The following is an 18,402-nucleotide window of genomic DNA, read 5'->3' as shown; positions in this document are numbered from 1 at the left end:
TGAAGTTTTAGAAGTTAAGAGGGCAATGTGGCTATTAGAATTACGTGTACATGTATATATATATGTATATATATGTATATCTGTATGTATATGTATGTATATTACATATATGTATAGATATACATATGTATATATATGTATATATGTATTATATATATATATATATGTGTATGTATTTATATATGTATATATACATATATATGTATATATATGTATATATATTGTGACGAAGTGTCCAGTGTCTGTTCTTCAAATCAAACCTGGTATCTAAGTGCTTGATATTTGATTACCAAACTCACTATTTATTTGACAATTATAGTTACCTCACAACAGCCAGACACCTGAACCCTCATCACACATACAAAGTGACTGATTTCTGTAAAGGCAACAGTGATCCCTTATAAAACTTATCAATCATGAAAGAAAGCAGATTAAGTTCGTTAAACAGGTGTGAGGTAAAATCTAAGGGCATCACTCCAATAACATTATAAAAGTTCAAGTATTTCTATTTATTTCATTTCCCTGGTTCGAGCTCACTTCAGTTACTTGAAGGAAAACATCTCACTTACCACTCTATCTCTAATTCAAATCAAAATTACTGGTGTGTCAATAAAATGAAACTCTGATATAATATTTTAAATACAAAAATGTATTTCTAAATTCAAAGATTATACATGACATTAACATTCTCAGGGAAATTTATTATTACTTGAAAACAAAACAAAATTGGATTAAATCTGAATTAATCATCAGTCAAAATTAAATCCTAAATTAATTTATTAATTAATCAAAAAATTATTCAAATAAAATTTAAATTGTTAAGTAACAAAATTTTAATTCCCAAATGTTAAACAAAATAAGGCAAATAAATCAATCATATAAAATGTGGATACAAAAGACACAGAAATATACTCTACAAAAACATTAAATATCAAAAAATGTAAAGCAAAAATTAAGCCAATAGCAAACACACCACATAATTATATAATTCTTCAAAAGACAAAGCATAAAACAAATAACATGAAGAAATACTAAAAAGGAAACAAAATATCTTTACAAATAATTACTGTAAATATTATTTTTAGTTCACTAAAAACCAACAATTATGTTACAGTACCTTGGTACCAATTGCTTCGTGTTTTTAATCAGGCGCCGTTACACACACATTTAATAAAATACACTGTTCAGGTAACTCAGACACATTTACTAAGGAATTAAACAGTTAAAGGATATGGGTGACCATCGTCTTCCAAAATATCAATTACGTTACAACAGGACATTCAAAGTCCCGAGAGCGAGCAAGGGAGAGAGAGGGAAATGCATCCCCCCTTCAACGCGGCTTCTGGTCTTAGAATGTCAGGCCCCTTTGTAAGGGCGTCTTAGATGGTAGGGCATAGCCTATACGAGTGCATGGACAGGTCCCAGACGAGGTTTTTATTCTAAAAACTCTTTAAAATGATAATTAGAGAGGAAGTGGAATTACAGTTAACAATAATATTTATCATTACATAGTTTCTGAACAAGAGAATCTCTAGTTATTATAATAAGAATGAAAAACATCGTTTCATAGAACATTCCTGAATGACGTTAGGCAACTTTCGTAATGGAATTTTCTACCCAACTGTGTTTTGATCGAGTCCCATAACGCCTTGTACCCTAATGGAGTCATACGAGAAGGTGATATGAATGCATTACTCCAGCAAGTTTTGAATACTGACTAAACAGATTGCGCGCCTACACAACGAACAACAGCTCCCTGTCTCTCTCAGCACCACGCATACGTCGTCCTCTCAAACCACACATCGTTTAATCACTGCAACCTTACGCTAACTCTGAATACAAAATTATACAGCATACAACAATTAACACATACACATGGGGAGATTACTGCATTACGAAAACCACAGCATAAGACTCCTCCCCCCAGAAGATTGGTTATCTCGGGGTTGAATCCAACGATTCACAATGGGATAAGTAATCAGCAACCACGTTGTTCTTACCTGAAATATGCTGTACTTTAATACTATAGGGTTGCAAGCACAGAGACCACTGAGTGAGTCTCTGGTTGTGATTCTTGATCCACTGTAAAAACGTGAGCGGATTGTGATCAGACAGCACTAAAATCTCTTCATTCCTAGGTCTGTTTACATACTCTTCAAACTTTTTCAATGCTGTGATTAAGGCTAGAGTTTCTTTTTCTATCGTGGAATACACTTTCTGATGCTTTTTCAGTTTCTAAGACATGAAACATACAGGATGCAAAAGTTCACTTTTGTCTTGAAGTAGTACAGCTCCAATTCCAGTCAGAGGCATCAACTTGTATCACAAATTTTTTATTGAAGTCTGGAGCCCGAAGTACTGGTCTTGAAGTTAAAATGGCTTTTACCTTCTCAAAGGATTCTTGACATTCTGTAGTCCAAACAAACTTAGCTTTGGGACTAGTTAAGTCTGTTAAGGGGGCTACTACAGCTGAGAAATTTGGGCAGAAACGTCGATAGAATCCTGCCATGCCCAAAAATCTCTATAGCTGTTTTCTAGAAGTAGGTGGAGTAGCCTTATGGATACCCTCTACATTAGCATTTACTGGAGCGAGAAGGCCTTTCCCAACTTCAAACCCAAGATACTGCACAGTTGCCTTCCCGAACTCACTCTTCTCTAGGTTGACTGTTAGTCCTGCTTCCCTTAGTTTCTTGAAAACTTTCCTCAGGATCTTCAGATGTTCTTCCCATGTTGTGGAGTAAATGACTATGTCATCCAGATATACACCTACTCCTTCTATGGACCCTAGCAGTTGATCCATCGCTCGTTGAAACGTTGCAGGTGCATTCATCAGACCAAATGGCAGAACAGTATACTGATACAGTCCAAAAGGAGTAATAAAAGCTGACAGCAACTTAGCATTCTCATCTAAGAGAATTTGATAGTATCCCTTCAACAAGTCTATCTTGGAGACAAACTTGGCTTGCCCAACATTATCAAGTAACTGATCTATAAGAGGCAAGGGATAATTGTCAGCCACACTGATGGAATTCAGTTTCCTATAATCAGTACACATCCTAAATGAGCCATCCGGTTTCTTCACTAACACACATGGAGAACTGTAGTGACTTGAACTGGGTTCTGCTAATCCATGCTGTAACAAATATTCAACTTCTTTCTTCAAAACGTCTCGATGATAAGGTGATAGGCAATAAGCTCTCTGTTTGAATGGTCTGCCATCTTCTTGGATCTTGATCTTATGCTTGATCAGATCAGTACACCTAGGTACATCTGCAAATAGTTCTGTGAAGCTTCTAATCACTTCACACAACTCACCACCTTGCTCAACACTCAGATGTTTCAGTTTATCCTCCAAATTTTCCAAAATTGAAGAATTATTCATCTTGCTTTCAGTTCCCAATTCATATCCATCGTCGTCTTCTGTAGTTGAAGTCGTCTGGGTTATTGACACAGTTTCCATTTTGGTTTCAGAGAAGTAAGGTTTTAAGAGGTTTACATGTATCTTCCTTTTTCGTCTTCGTATTTCTGGTGTTTCAGTTACATAAGTTCTGTCACTTAACCTCACAATTATCTTGTAAGGACCTTGAAACTTGTTGGAAAGGGGAAATCTCTTGACAGGTAAAAACACTAACACTTGTTGACCAACACTAAAACTTCTTAGCTTAGTCTTCTTATCATATCTCCTCTTCATTTTCTCTTGAATCAGTTTCAGATTTTCAAAAGAGAATTTTCTAATCTCTTCCAATCTTTTCCTCCAGTATTTTACATACTCTCCTTGGACTTCCACTTGATTTTCTTCCCAATTTTCAGCAAGAATTTTCAAGGGTCCTCTCACTTCTCTACTAAAAATCATCTCATTAGGTGAACAACCCATGCTTTCTTGATAAGCATTCCTAATTTCAAATAACATCAATTGTACACCAATTGTACACCAACATCCCAGTCTCTGCCTGACTCAGAACAATACTTAGTCAGCATACTTTTCAATGACTGGTGAAACCTTTCCAAGGCTCCTTGAGTCTCTGGGTGATATGCAGTGGACAACTGTTGTTTCACTCCTAACAAGTTCATCACATCCTGAAACAGTTTAGAAGCAAAATTGGTTCCTCTATCACTTTGTACAATCTCTGGTATTCCAAACTTTGAGAAAAACTCCACTAGTTTCTCAGCAACTATCTTGGCAGATCTCTTCCTAACAGGAATTGCCTCAGGATATCTTGTCACAGGACACATCAATGTTAACAGATACTCATGACCCTTCTTCGTCTTTGGCAGTGGTCCAACCTTATCTATAATCACCTTGCTAAAGGGTTCTCCTATAACTTCCATAGGTTGTAGGGGGGCTTTCTGAATGGTTTCATTTGGTTTTCCAGCTATCTGGCAAGTGTGACACTCCCAACAGAACTTGCTAACATCTTTGTGAAGTCCAGGCCAGAAAAAATATTTCATGGTCATCTCCACAGTCTTCCTGATTCCCATATGTCCAGACTCATGAGCTACTGCTACTACTTGCTTCCTCAATGGACGTGGGATCAAAATTTGATGATATTCGCCCCATTCAGCGTCTCCTGGTATATCTGCAGGTCTATGCTTTCTCATCAGCAAACCCTCCTTCAGATAATAACAGGTAGGAGTTTGCTGCATCTCTTCTTGATCAACAACTCTGAAAAACAACTCAGCTAAGGATACATCCTTCTTCTGCAGGTCCATTAGCTTTTCTCTGGTCACCTGACCAACTTCAAGGGTTGAGCTCTCAATATCTGCTAACTCAGCTATTGTAGTTTCACTGTTATCTTCAGGAACATCTTGACTACTCAGAGTCTCTTCAGGGACGACAGCTTCTTCTTGGGAAACCTCTTCTTGGTCAACATAGGGGAAACATCATTTCCCTGGAACAACCCTTCCAAGCTCAAAGATCCTTCTTGAGTGGGTAAATCCTCAGTCTCTTCACTTGCAGGCATAGTCCTCTTCATACTCCTAGTAGTCACACAGCTAGGAAATAGGTGGGGTTATTCTTCTCCAAATCTACCGTAGGACTAATCCTCATTGGTTTATCTGTCACTATAGGACAAGGAACAAATGGCACACTACCAACTTCATTCCCTAACAGAACATGTACACCTTCAACAGCCAGTGAGTCCTTTACAGCAAAATCAACATCTCCTGTCACTAATTCACATGACAGGTGTAAGCGGCATATAGGAGTTACCTCTTCTCCTCCTATACCCTTCAAAATAACAGAATCTCACGTAAGATTCTCCTCCAACTCGGGGTGAGCACCACGGACTACCACGCTATGGTTGCTCCCTGTATCACGTAACACCTTGACTGGTACCTGCACACCTCCTCCTGGAGTTGTCAGGGTACCCTCATAGATATATGGCTTAAAAGCCTCCACACTGCTCAGCCACTCACTGCTTGAAGTTACATTTCCACTGGTAGCTAGACATTCAGCTTGTTTAGTCTCAGTCTTCACTGAAATTTGACTCCTCCCCACATTGTTCTTTGTAGTCTGTTTCACCTGGTCACTTCTTACTACTTGACCAACTGGTTTGGACCGCCAATGTGTCTGATGACACTCCCAGCTGAAGTGTCCTGCTCTTCCACACTTGTAGCAGACAACATTAGGCTTCTGTAATTGCCTTGCAACATTATTGTATGAGGATTTTACATTAGCTTGCTGAGGGATATTACCCTGCATTGACTTGGTATTACCACTTGTAGGATTCCCATTAAATCTGCTCCAGAAATTTGGATGAGACCTAAAACCTGTGCGTTGATTCTGGTACTTGACAGGATAGTTCCTTCTGCTGATAATGTTGTAGTCCTCGCTAAGCGTAGCAGCTTTGTCAAGTTTATTCACCTCTCTCTCTCTCAAATAGGCTCTTACGTGTTCAGGAATTCCCCTAAGATATTGTTCAAGAACAATTAATTCTTCAAGATCTTCAAATGTTTTGACTTTAGCAGCCACCAACCATCGTTTAAAACATCATCTCACTTGGTAGGCATAATCCAAGAAAGTTATTTGGTCATCCTTTCTCAAAGATCTGAATCTTTCATTATAATATTCAGTGGTCATCTGGTAAACTTGTAGCACATTGTGTTTAAGTACCTTGTACTCTTTACGCTGATCAGCTGATAAGGCTAAATAGGCATTTCTTCCTTTACCAATGAGAACACTCTGTAACAAGACTGACCATTTATCCTCTGGCCATCCCATTCCTGCAGCCACTTTTTCAAAGTGATAAAAAAACTCATCTGGAGCAGCTTCTGTAAACTTTGGAATTAACTTCTGCACTCTTACTACATCGAATACAGGGTCTGAATCACCTTGAGTAGGGTTAGATGGTGTTATGGGCAATTCAGCTGAAGCTTTCAACCTTTCCATCTCACTCAGGTGTCTGGCTCTATCTCTTCTTCTTCTGCTATCTTTCTCAATTCTTCAGCAGCTTTCTCCTCTTCTCTGTCTTTTCTTTCTCATTTTTCTCTGTCTTCTCTTTCTCTTTCTGCCTGCATTTTCTCTCTTTCAGCCTGCATCTTCAGCTTAATCAAATTTGCTTCTGCTTCTAGACGTCTAAGCTCTGCTTCTGCATCACTTTTCTCTTTCTTTTGCCCATGTTTATCTGTAAGTTCTGCCTCAGCTGCATTCAACAATTCTTGTGCTTCTCCTAATTCCTCATATATTTTACCAGAGTCCATCAATGCTTGGATTGCAATGAATTTTATTTGTGCCTTTACCATGTTGGCAGACACCTGACCACCATATGCTACTGCTATCTCACTCCACTGTGCTTTAGTCAGAGTGATTTCAGATAACTCTTGGATGGAGGGATTTGCTAAAAATTCTTGAACATCAAAGGGACCCATCTCTCTCAGTTACCCAACTAACAATTCAATATGACAACAATTCAACACAATAAAATGCAGAAAACAATTATATGGTCACTCTCCTCATAAAATAAAACAAATATATGCTCACTCTCCTAATAAAATATGTCCCTAACACCACCAGTATACACCAGAGTGATATTTGTGATCTGTTTTCCTGGGTCTGGGCACCATTTATATCATCATAAAAGAAAACAACTATATGGCCACTCTCCTAATAAAATATGTCCCTAACACCACCATTATACACCAGAGTGATATTTGTGATCTGTTTTCCCGGGGTCTTGGGCACCATTTATATATGATAATTAGAGAGGAAGTGGAATTACAGTTAACAATGATATTTATCATTACATAGTTTCAGAACAAGAGAATCTCTAGTTATTATAATAAGAATGAAAAACATCGTTTCATAGAACACTCCTGAATGACGTTAGGCAACTTTCGTAATGGAATTTTCCACCCAACAGTGTTTTGATCGAGTCCCATAACGCCTTGTACCCTAATGGAGTCATACGAGAAGGTGATAGGAATGCATTACTCCAGCAAGTTTTGAATACTGACTAAACAAATTGCGCCCCTACACAACAAACATCGGCTCCCTGTCTCTCAGCGTCACGCATACGTCGTCCTCTCAAACCACACAGCGTTTAATCACTGCAACCTTACGCTAACTCTGAATACAAAATTATACAGCATACAACAATAATTCACACATACACATGGGGAGATTACTGCATTACGAAAACCACAGCATAAGAATATGTATATATATGTATATTTATATATATATGTATATATATGTACATATATATATGTATATGTGTATATATACATATATATATGTATATATATATATTATGTATATGTATATATACAGTAGAACCCCGGTCCTCGACTGTACTATTTCGAAATAATCGGATTTCAACACGAAATGTTGAGTAAATTTTTTGCGTCGGAGTTCAAACAACAAACCGGAATCGACCCGATGAATCATATGATGTTTGTAGAAAAAAGAGTTTAAAGTGGCTGCTGCTGGTTGGCATTGTTGGTAGCGTTCTTCCCATGCTTATTTAAAAGCATTTAAAGCCCCACATGCTGCTGCTGCTGCTGTTGAAAAACAAGCCATATTATCACATGAAATTAATAATACAGTATTTATAAACCGAATTACTGTATGTCTGTTATCATAAAATTAAGAAAAATTTCGAAATTACGTCGGAACTCGGCAGCCTGTGGCAGATATAAGCAAACCAGGCGCCGCCCTGGTGGTGTATCGCGGTACTAATTACATAAACATTCAGAATGTTTATGTAGTACCACGATACACCACCAGGGCAGCTCTGGTTTGTTTATATCTGCCACAGGCCGCGAAGGCAATATTAGTGGAAATTTTTCTTAATTTTATAACAGACACAGTAATTTGGTTTATAAATACTGTATTATTAATTTCATGATAATATGGCTTGTTTTTCAATGTTGTCATTATTAACAACAGTTTTCATGTGTACCTGTTACAGTACATTCTGGTAGTGCCTATAAGGCTACTTAGCCTAGCCTATGGCTCTCGGTATATCATCGGTATCTGCCGCATTGGTCATAGGCCAACTTTTTGATACAGTATGCATTTAAAAATGTAAAAAGTGCTTCTGATACGGTAAGTTATTCAACTCTGAACCTATTTAATTGTAATTTGTGTAAAGTTTTGTATAAAAAGGCAAGGTTGGGGTAATGACTGGTGGTCAGGAATGGATTAATCCATTTTCAGTTATTTCTTATGGGAGAAATTAACTCAGAATTCGACAAAATCAAATCTTGAACACTTCTTCTGGGCAATTAGCGTAGAACCAAGATTCTACTGTATATGCATATCTGTATATGTATATATATATGTATACATATGTATATGTATACATATGTATATATATGTATATATATATGTATATGTATACATATGTACATATATATATATATGTGTATGTATATGTGTATATATTATATATATATATATATATATATATATATATATATATATATATATATATATATATATATATATATATATATATATATATATATATATATATATATATATATATATATATATATTACAACAAGCAGGAGTCCAAAGAAGTGTCTGACAGTCAACAAAACAGTTGCATATTTATTAAGAAACGTTTCGTGTTACTTAAACACATCATCAGTCTGTAAAATTGAAAATACACATTAATTCTCTAATTTAAAATAAAGCTAGATTAAAACAGCAGTTAAATTCTTTAAAATTACAACATACATAAAAAGTAAAAAGAAAGGAGATTTTTCTAAGTCTACCTGATCAATAGAAGGGGAAAGACATAAGTGAGACCACAAGCTCTTAATGCCCAGAGTACACTTAGGCCAAGTGCAGAGGAGAAGAAGACACGTTGGAGTTTAAAGAGGTGCATGACGTTTAATAAACAAAGACTCAAGGGTCGTTAAATAAGCCGATTGTTTGGTAGTTCCCATGATGGAAAAATGTTTTTATCTATATTAACCTTGCATTTAACGGCATGATTTCTAATGCTAGAAAATTCGGGATTAGTTATACGTGAGCCAGTTCTGTAGCTCAGACCTAAGTGGCTATAATAACGGACCTGCAACATTCTCTTTGATGAGCCAACATAACTACCAAGACATCTTGGGCATTCAAATTTGTAAATAATATTGGACTTCATAAAGGTCTGTAGCTTGTCCTTATAAAAAAAAAAGCTGCCAATCTTTAGTGGATTCATAGGGATTAAATTGAGTGTTAGAAATCCAAACTCTTTTTCAATTATTTGTTTGACTTTGGATCTAAGAAAGTCAGAGTGCGTAAATGGTATCGTAGCGTATATAGTCAGTTTAGGAACATTATATTTCACAATAGAATCCGAAAAGTTACGTGCTACAACCTTGTTAACTATTTTATAAAAAGTCTTTGTGGGTATGAATTTTTGGTAAAATACTCCAGTAAAAATTCAATTTGGAGTGGAAATTTGCCCAGCTAGATGTATAACGGAGGGCTCTAAAAACTAGAGTTGTTATGGCATTAATTTTAAAGAGAAGAAACACGAACTATAAAAAGTTACCTCCAAGGCCTGTATAAGTACTTTTCTAAAAACTGATGTACTAAAATTATGGTCAGAGCGGGTGATTTTTACGTCTAAAAAGCTAGTGTATTCTCAGTCTCCTGCTCAATAGTAAATCTAATGTTGGGATGGCTAGAGTTAACGTAATCTAGAAAAGATTGACATTGCCACGAATGTTTAAATAGGGCAAAAGTATCATCCACATATCTCCTATAGTAAAGGGGTTTAAAGGATTCGGGACAGTTGTTTAAAAACTCTTCTTCTAAATGTGCCATAAAAAAATTTGCGAAGAGAGGGCCCAATGGGGACCCCATATAACTCCCTCGACCTGCAAGTAAAGTTGTTTGTTAAAAATAAAAGCAGAATCTTGCACTGCAAGTTCCAAGAGAGACTTAAAAAGTTGTCTATTAAAACCGTGAAAGATAACACCACTCTCATAAAAAACTTTGTCCAGAATAATCTCAATAGTTTCGGAGACTGGCACATTTGTGAATAACGACTCAACGTCTAAACTGGCCATATATAAATCACCATCCTGATGTACTATTTGTTGTTGGAAGTCAAAGCCATTTTTTAGCGCAAACTGGGATATTGAGTAATCATTTAATAAGTGAACTAAGTACTTAGAGATATTATAGGAAGGGCTATTATACGAAGACATAATTGGCCTGATAGGTATGCCATCCTTATGGATCTTAGGAGCCCATACAAAATGCCAAACGATGACCCTGTAACAAACAATTTTTGGAAGGTTTCTTCATTTAAGATGTTATCTTTCTTTAATTTTCTAAGGAATCTATTAATCTTATCTTCCCTTCTGTAGATTTCTAGAAGCTAGGTTCTCAATCAGTAAAAATTTTGTATTATCAGAAAGTACTGAATTAACTTTATGTAGATAGTCTTGTTTATTCATTAACACTACTCCCTTGCCCTTGTCGGGTTTGCAAATAACGATATTTTCCACTTTACTTAAATTTCTTAAAATTTCCAAATCTTCCTTTCTAAAGAAGGGAGCCCATTTATTTTAAGTTCTTATAGGTGTCATGCAGGAGAAGAGAAAGTTTCTGTTGCAAGCTACTGAGATTAGCACTAGCACAATTCAAACCCTTGAGTCTTTGGAACAACACCTCAAAAGGAACGTTTCTTAATAAATATGCAACTGTTTTGTTGACTGTCGTCTTCTTTGGACTCCTGCTTGCTGCTATATATATATTATATATGTATATATATACATATGTAATATATATATATACATATCATCATGAAGCTACAAATGTCATTTAACATCCAATTCACGCTACTTCAGGAATATCCCTGATGGGGAATGATCACCAAAGGAGAATTTTATAAGTGATAAATGGATCGGTACCGATCCATTTATCACTTATAAAATTCCCCATCGGGGACATTCCCAAAGCAGTACTGATCTATTTATTACTTACAAAATTCCCCTTTGGTGATCATTCCCCATCGGGGATATTCCTGAAGTAATGTGAATTGGATATTTAACAACATTTGTATAGGAAAATTGTGTATGACTTCGAAAAAAGATGAAGTTCTTTGATTTTTTCATCATATTCTGAGAACATGACTAAATCAGCTAATTCTGTATTTTCCTTGCATGCCATGTTGTCTGAGTGTTATAAAAATTTCAATATTTTCAAAATGTAATATTTTGGTGAAGATAACACCAGAAGCTAAAGTATATGTAATCTCTGTGTTCTTGCTTATAGTTTGCTTAACTCATTGTTTTTAGTTATTTAAATCCTAGAATTTATTTTCCACATTGTTTTTAGTTATTCAAATTCTATTTCATTTTTGACTGGCATTGAACTGCAGTTAGTATTGAATATTTATTTATTGTGTTTCTTGCCAAAAAAAATAAGAATTTCCTAAAAAAAAAATGGGAACTAATATTAAGTTGTCATACTTTCCCTAGTGACATCAGTCCTTGGGTACAAATTATGCTTGGTGATTTCTTAGGAACTTGTCCATTGTTTCAAGTGCTGCTGTGATACTAATATGACGAATAAAAACGTTTTGTTTCTTGACAATCTCATCAGTCATAAATAGCCCACATTTGCAGTCTCTTAAGTCCATAGATTCAATGCTCTTTTGTCTACCAGACAGAAAAAGTTTGACATTACATGTAAGTGCCACCTCGATACATAGGTAAGACCCAACTACCCACCTAAGTGTTTGTGAGTCTGCAACGCCGCTCACAGCTCTGTGCAGAATTTCCCCAGTTTCTTTGCTAGCTACTCTTAGTTATGCATTCATCATTTATTTATATTTTCTTCCTTTTTCACTACAGATTCATCACTTTTCAGCTCTTTTCACTATTTTTTACTGCGGAAATCAGTGTGAAGTTTTTTATCACTGTAATTATGTATAACTGTAATGCATTTTTGCCTTTTCCTCATGAGGGTTCTGGGCTTTGATAGTATAGTGGTGTAATTTCAGTGTTTCTTATTGTCTGATATTGTGAGTAATTTTCCCCACTTTTGGTGTTGATTCATTTGTTTTTCTGTGCTAATTAATTAATGAGTAGTGAACTAGGTAGTCCGATTCTTATAGCCTTTGGTTTAATTATTTTTCATAAGATGTTAATGACATCTGCTGTGGCTGCCAATAATTTTTATTTGTTCCTGTGAGAATACAAACCTTCATCTTTATGTGGATACACCAGGGGTTAAAGCTGGTCCAGTCGTTGAAACTTGGTTAAAAGGTTGTTTTCTAGTGGCAAGCAAGTGAGGGGGTGGGAGCACCACCCACATACTTGTCTGCTGGAATTAATTTTTTCATAGGCCAGGCTATTGTGGCTGAACTCCCAGTTGCAGGTTTCATTAAGATGGTAATTTGCTTTCTATTTGACCTTGGTTGTGGTTGTAATGATTACTGGTTTTACTAGAAGAAAGTGTTCAGGGCATGACAGAGTGCATGGGCTGATCATCAATTTGTTTATTTTGCAGGTGTCAGGATTGTACACTGTCTCTGAACTGTGTTGTGTGTTTGATGGTCTCTTTCTCAGTGAAAAAAGTTCAGGACAAAGTCAGTGTTTAAGGGGAACACCTCTTCATTCTCTCTGACCCACCTTCAAGGATACACCCTTATCGTCAGCTTTGCTTCCATGCCTGGCACTTGACCTGGATGTTCTTCCCTGGCATGCTCCAAGGAAGGTACATCCAGTTTGGACTTAAATCATCCTACTTGTTCCCAAAATGTGACTATGGACATGCAGTGTTCGATTTCGATTTCAGTGACATCAGCACTTCTATTCTTCTCTTACCTGTTCATGCCACACCAACAATAAGACACTCTGACAAGATGGGGTAGCTTAAGCTCCATGGCCTTCTCTCAGGTTAACATGGGATTTGTCCCTCACTGCATGTAGGCCTATAGAACCCTTAGCTCACAGTGTACAAAAAGAATGAGCAGTACTGAGGACTTCTGGTCACCCTGTTGCTCTGAGATTAGGCATTGTAGATCCAAGTATGTGCCCATGGCCAATTTTTTTGGATCCATTATCAGTATCACTTTGTATAATAATAGTGACAATACCACTCTCCAGCATGGAATGGAATATAAAATTTAGGCCAAAGGCCAAGTGCTGGGACCTATAAGGCCATTCAGTGCTGAAAGAGAGGAATTGAGAGTAATAAGGTTGTAAAGGTGTGGCAGGAGGAAAACCTTGCATTTGCCCTATGGAACAATTGTGAGGAGAGGGTGGAAAGTAAGATGGAAGAGACTGTGAACAGAGGTATAGTACAAAGAATGAAAGGGATAGCAGCTAGGGGGCTGAAGGGGTGCTGCAAAGAACCTTAAGTAATGCTTCAGTGTACCGCTTAAGGTGTACTTGACGGCACCACCACCCCACCGGGTGCTCACCAGAATGGGACTGGTAGTGTGTGCCTTTTCACTTACATCAGGTAGCAAAGCCAGTTGGCGTGGTTCTATTGCTGGTTTATGTCTGATAGTAAAGCAAGGTGATCATCTTTGATCTTCTTCAATGCCTTCTGATTGTTGCCTAGTGCCAAAAAAGGCAAATTCAGGCAATTTGTTACAGTCTTCTGAACAGGCACAGGAATGAGTTGGCATACCTCCCTCTCCTTCAGTAAGAGGGTGCTTAGCTTGTTGTGGGTCATGTAAGGCATCAAGACCCCAAGGCCCTTTGCCTTAAGAACCACATCAGGCAGAATTGGAGACACACTTTCGGCTTCCATTGTTGTCCTTGAGTCTTTTGGGTTTTGGCCTGAAGGCAGTGCTATTATTCTGTCTGTCTTGGTCTTCACTTGCACAGGTCATTTTCCAGACTGCATCCCCCACCTTTGATACAGCAACAGAAGCATTGTGTTTCCCAGGACTGAGCCCTGCCCCTTCCAAGTGGACTCATCAGTCTCCAGAGTGATCAGTCTCCTCTTGAAGTGTCTTCCTGCAGGTCACTCTGCTGCTGAAGTGGGAGACATGATGGTGGACTTTGCCTTTGGTGTATCTTCTGAAGATGGCAAAGTTCAGAAGGCCATTGGTGTTAAAATGAAGGATGTTGACCTTCCTCTCCCATCAGTCTGTGACCTATGGGCAAACCTGGTTTTGAAATGCTGTGATGATGTTTGGGGTTTGTTTTCTTGAGACCCTGAATGATTGGTAGGAGGTCTTTTGTTGGCAGAGGTCTTTGTCAGCAGGCTTGTCTTCCCTGGTGAGCGCTCCTCAAAGAAGCATGGTTCTCTCATTCTGAGCACTTAATGCTCTTTAGGTTCTTTCCAGATGAGGAGGATATTTCTTGCCCTCTAAAATCACAGATTAATGGAGATATTTCTTGTTCTCTAGAATCTCAGGTTAACAGACAAGAATACTCTTGGTAGACTTTTCATCTCAGCTGTTTAGCTCTGCAAGGTGGATGGATGAGCTGCAATTCACCAACAGGTATAAGCATGGTATGCACTTCCTCAAAGGGCACCCATTACTTATAAGTAGCCTTGAATAGCAGAGGTCTTCCCTGGGGTTGTTCATAAAAGTGAAAGGCATCTCTTGTTCTCCACATTCACACTATAACCACAGAGCACTTTGGCAAGATCTAGGAGGAATTTTGCTTACTCAAGACTGTTCTTTCAGCTTCTGTCGCTTGACATGAAAAAACAGGTATTCTGTTTAGTGTCTTGTTCTGCAAGTTGTGGAGGATGATTACTGCTGCTTTGCTTCTCTTTGAGTGTAAGCTTCACAAGTCAGTGCAATTAGTTCCAATTCCAGGTATGAGTATGTCTGCTTTATCCTTTGGAACTTGGCTGGGTACAAAAAGGGTTTTGCTCCTCCCCCTCCCCCTCAAAGCAAGTGTATCATTGGGCATCCTCCCCTCTGACTTTGTGTCCTTAGGGCTGGTATGTAAATCTTCCAGTGAGAGGGATGAGTCTTGGGTCCCCACTTGATTAACTCATGAAGCTTGGGGTGCCCTCTTTCTCATGTAGAAATATCAGTTTTGATATCAAGGTTAGAGGCCTGACAGATATTACCTTTCCTCTTTCTGTTCAGATTCATCCATAGTCCGTTGGATTCCTTGTTGGGTCCTGTGGTGTTTGCCTGTTGTTTAACTAACTGAGCTCCCTTTAGACAGTAGTAGTATGTTGCCTGAGTTTCATGGTTGGGCTTAGGTTAGCAAAAGGTATGTGATGAATGCCTTTCCTTTCACCTCTAATGTTCCTTCTGACTGCTGATAGTCCAACTTGGTCTAGCTAGATGGAGGTAATCTATACAAGAGAGCAACCATCTTAAGTCAACAGTTTGCTTCCTCCATCATTACTAAACTTGGGAAAGGGAAAGAGGCAAGCATAGAACATTATCATTAAAGTCTTTGTGGTGATAAATAATTTTACTTATCCTAGGTACAGTATAACCTGTATTCGTGGGGGTTGCGTTCCAAACCCCCCTGGCGAATAGTTAAAATCCACAAATACTTAGAACCTCCCCTCTAAAACTGCTGAAAACTGCCTATCTTGAAAGTTCAAATAACAAATGAATAATATATCAAATATACCTTAAATTATGATCCTTTTCTGTATTAATCTTTGAAATTATATTATTAATATAATTTCAAAGTCAACTTGAACATTAGTACCCTGAAAGATATGTACATACACCCTTCCAGCGAAAACAGAGAGATCTCTTGAGGAATGTTAATCCATTTCTCTTTACAAAATTTTTATGTTTGTTTTTTATCTTCCAAAAATGTATTTTAAAAACATTATGAACACACACAAACTGTGCATATGTGTTAATACCAATTGGTTAAAGAAAGAGAGAGAGAGAGAGAGAGAGAGAGAGAGAGAGAGAGAGAGAGAGAGAGAGAGAGAGAAAGAAACTAAGTATCTGTTTGTCTATCCATTTCTCACATTCTACCCTTTGGCGAGAGAGAGAAAGGAAGGAAGAAAAAAAAAGAGAAATTTATTTGATCACATAGCAATACCTATCTACCCTTGGTCAGAAATGTCGAGTAATTTGACATTTGACAGATTCACCCTCCCACCTTAGCTCCAAGACTCGAGAAAAGATCTGGGTTGAAAATTTGTTTGTTTAAAATTTTCCATAACTTACTATAAAAATGCATAAATGTTGTAATTACACTATTATCATTATATCTTATTAATCTTAATAATATTTGAAAATTAGTACTTATTATTGGGTAAATCATTTATTTATCATAAAAACAAATAAACATACCATAAACAAGAGAGAGAGAGAGAGAGAGAGAGAGTGAGTTTTTTTCAGTAGATCCTTCGTAGTGGTATTACCACTAAGTCAGCAACACTGACCACCCAACCTTTGCTGTCAGGTTACTTGACATATCTGACAGGTTCACCCTCCCCCCTCTCACCAAGTCTTAGGCAAAAGATTTGGGGTTGATATGTATTCCTTTAAAATTTTACATAATTTATTAATTTATAAACTAAAATCGTACTAATTTACTATAGTGTTTTCTTTAATGAATTGATATTATTGCTATTTACATTAATATTAATATTTGAAAATTAGTAAATCATTTATATATCATACAAAACAAGTAAATATACATCTCAGTAAGAGAGAGAGAGAGAGAGAGAGAGAATTTTGTTATTTTTTAATCTTATTAAACTTAATATTATTTGAAAATTAGTATTGTCAATCAATCAATCAGTCTTTTCCTGTGGCACCCATGGGGATGCGTAGGGCCTCGATGAATTCACACCACCACATTCTGTCCTGGGCTAAATCATCAGGATCTCCCCAACACTCGTCTCCTGCTTCCCACCTCATTGTCCTTAACCACGTCTCCTTTGGCCTACCTCTACCTCTTCTACCAAGGGCAACCCACCCTGGTGTATCTCGTACTATTCCTTGTCTTCTACACACATGGCCTAGCCACTTCCAGTGTGAGAACCTAACATACTCATCAGTTGGCTGCACCCCCATTACTTCTCTAATTCTGTTATTTGATATCCTGTCCTTCCAATTAATTCCTAATATTCTTCTGAGAGCCTTGTTTTCAAATGCGAAGAATTTATTATCCGAAGTCACTGTGCTGTACCATGACTCATGCCCATAAATCAAATACTCCTAACCATTACCTTATAAAATTTGATTTTTGTATGTACAGAAAGATTGTTATTATTCCAAATATTTTTAAGCATTCCCATTGCCTGATGAGCCTTTTTTAATCTTTCCATAAATTCTGTGCTCAGAGAACCATCCTTATCTAAATAAGTACCTAAGTATTTAAACTTATCCACTTGCTTTACAACCAAGCCTTCAATTAGACAATCCTGTGCATTTTCAATATTCATATTCATGATTTCAGTTTTTCCACTATTAATAACCAAACTAATCTTTTGACCTTCACTCACTAGACAATCCAATACACTCTGCATCTTATCTCGTCCCTCACAGATCAAAACCACATCATCAGCATAATCCAAGTCAAGAAGTTTCACATTTTCTCCCCAGATTATACCTGCATCCGTTTCTCTTTTAACCCTTCTCATAACGTAATCTACGACCAATACAAACAACAGAGGAGACAGAATGCCACCCTGAATCACACCAGACTTGACTTTAAACGGATCACTCAAACACCCATCAACCATTACTTTAGTATTGTAAATCATTAGTTTATCGTAAACTGGGTATGTAGATACAGTACAGTATTTAGTCACGAAAATAATGAAAGTACAGAATATTGCTCTACGAAAAAATCTGCGAATTGGTGAGTTTCCCGCGAATAATTTATAGATAGGTTCCACAGAAAATTCGATGAATTGTGAGAATGCGAATATCGGGGGTTTACTGTATACAGTCTTATGTACTTAATCCTCATACCCATATTTGTCTCTGTAGCTGAAAAAAATGTGGCCGGTTCAGCCACAGGTGAATAGACAAAACT

The 18,402-nt window shown here is 37.2% G+C and overlaps 1 protein-coding gene across 1 annotated transcript in view; it reads left to right on the top strand.

Annotated features, from left to right (window-relative positions):
• The window catches only part of YME1L (ATP-dependent zinc metalloprotease YME1L), a 131,310-nt gene that overhangs the window by 108,950 nt on the left and 3,958 nt on the right, over positions 1 to 18,402 (top strand). The gene's annotated exons all lie outside the window — the stretch shown is intronic.

The sequence above is a fragment of the Macrobrachium rosenbergii genome, chromosome 27 (assembly GCF_040412425.1).
Source record: "Macrobrachium rosenbergii isolate ZJJX-2024 chromosome 27, ASM4041242v1, whole genome shotgun sequence".
NCBI lineage: Eukaryota > Metazoa > Arthropoda > Malacostraca > Decapoda > Palaemonidae > Macrobrachium > Macrobrachium rosenbergii.
This window is presented reverse-complemented; position numbering and strand designations above follow the sequence as displayed.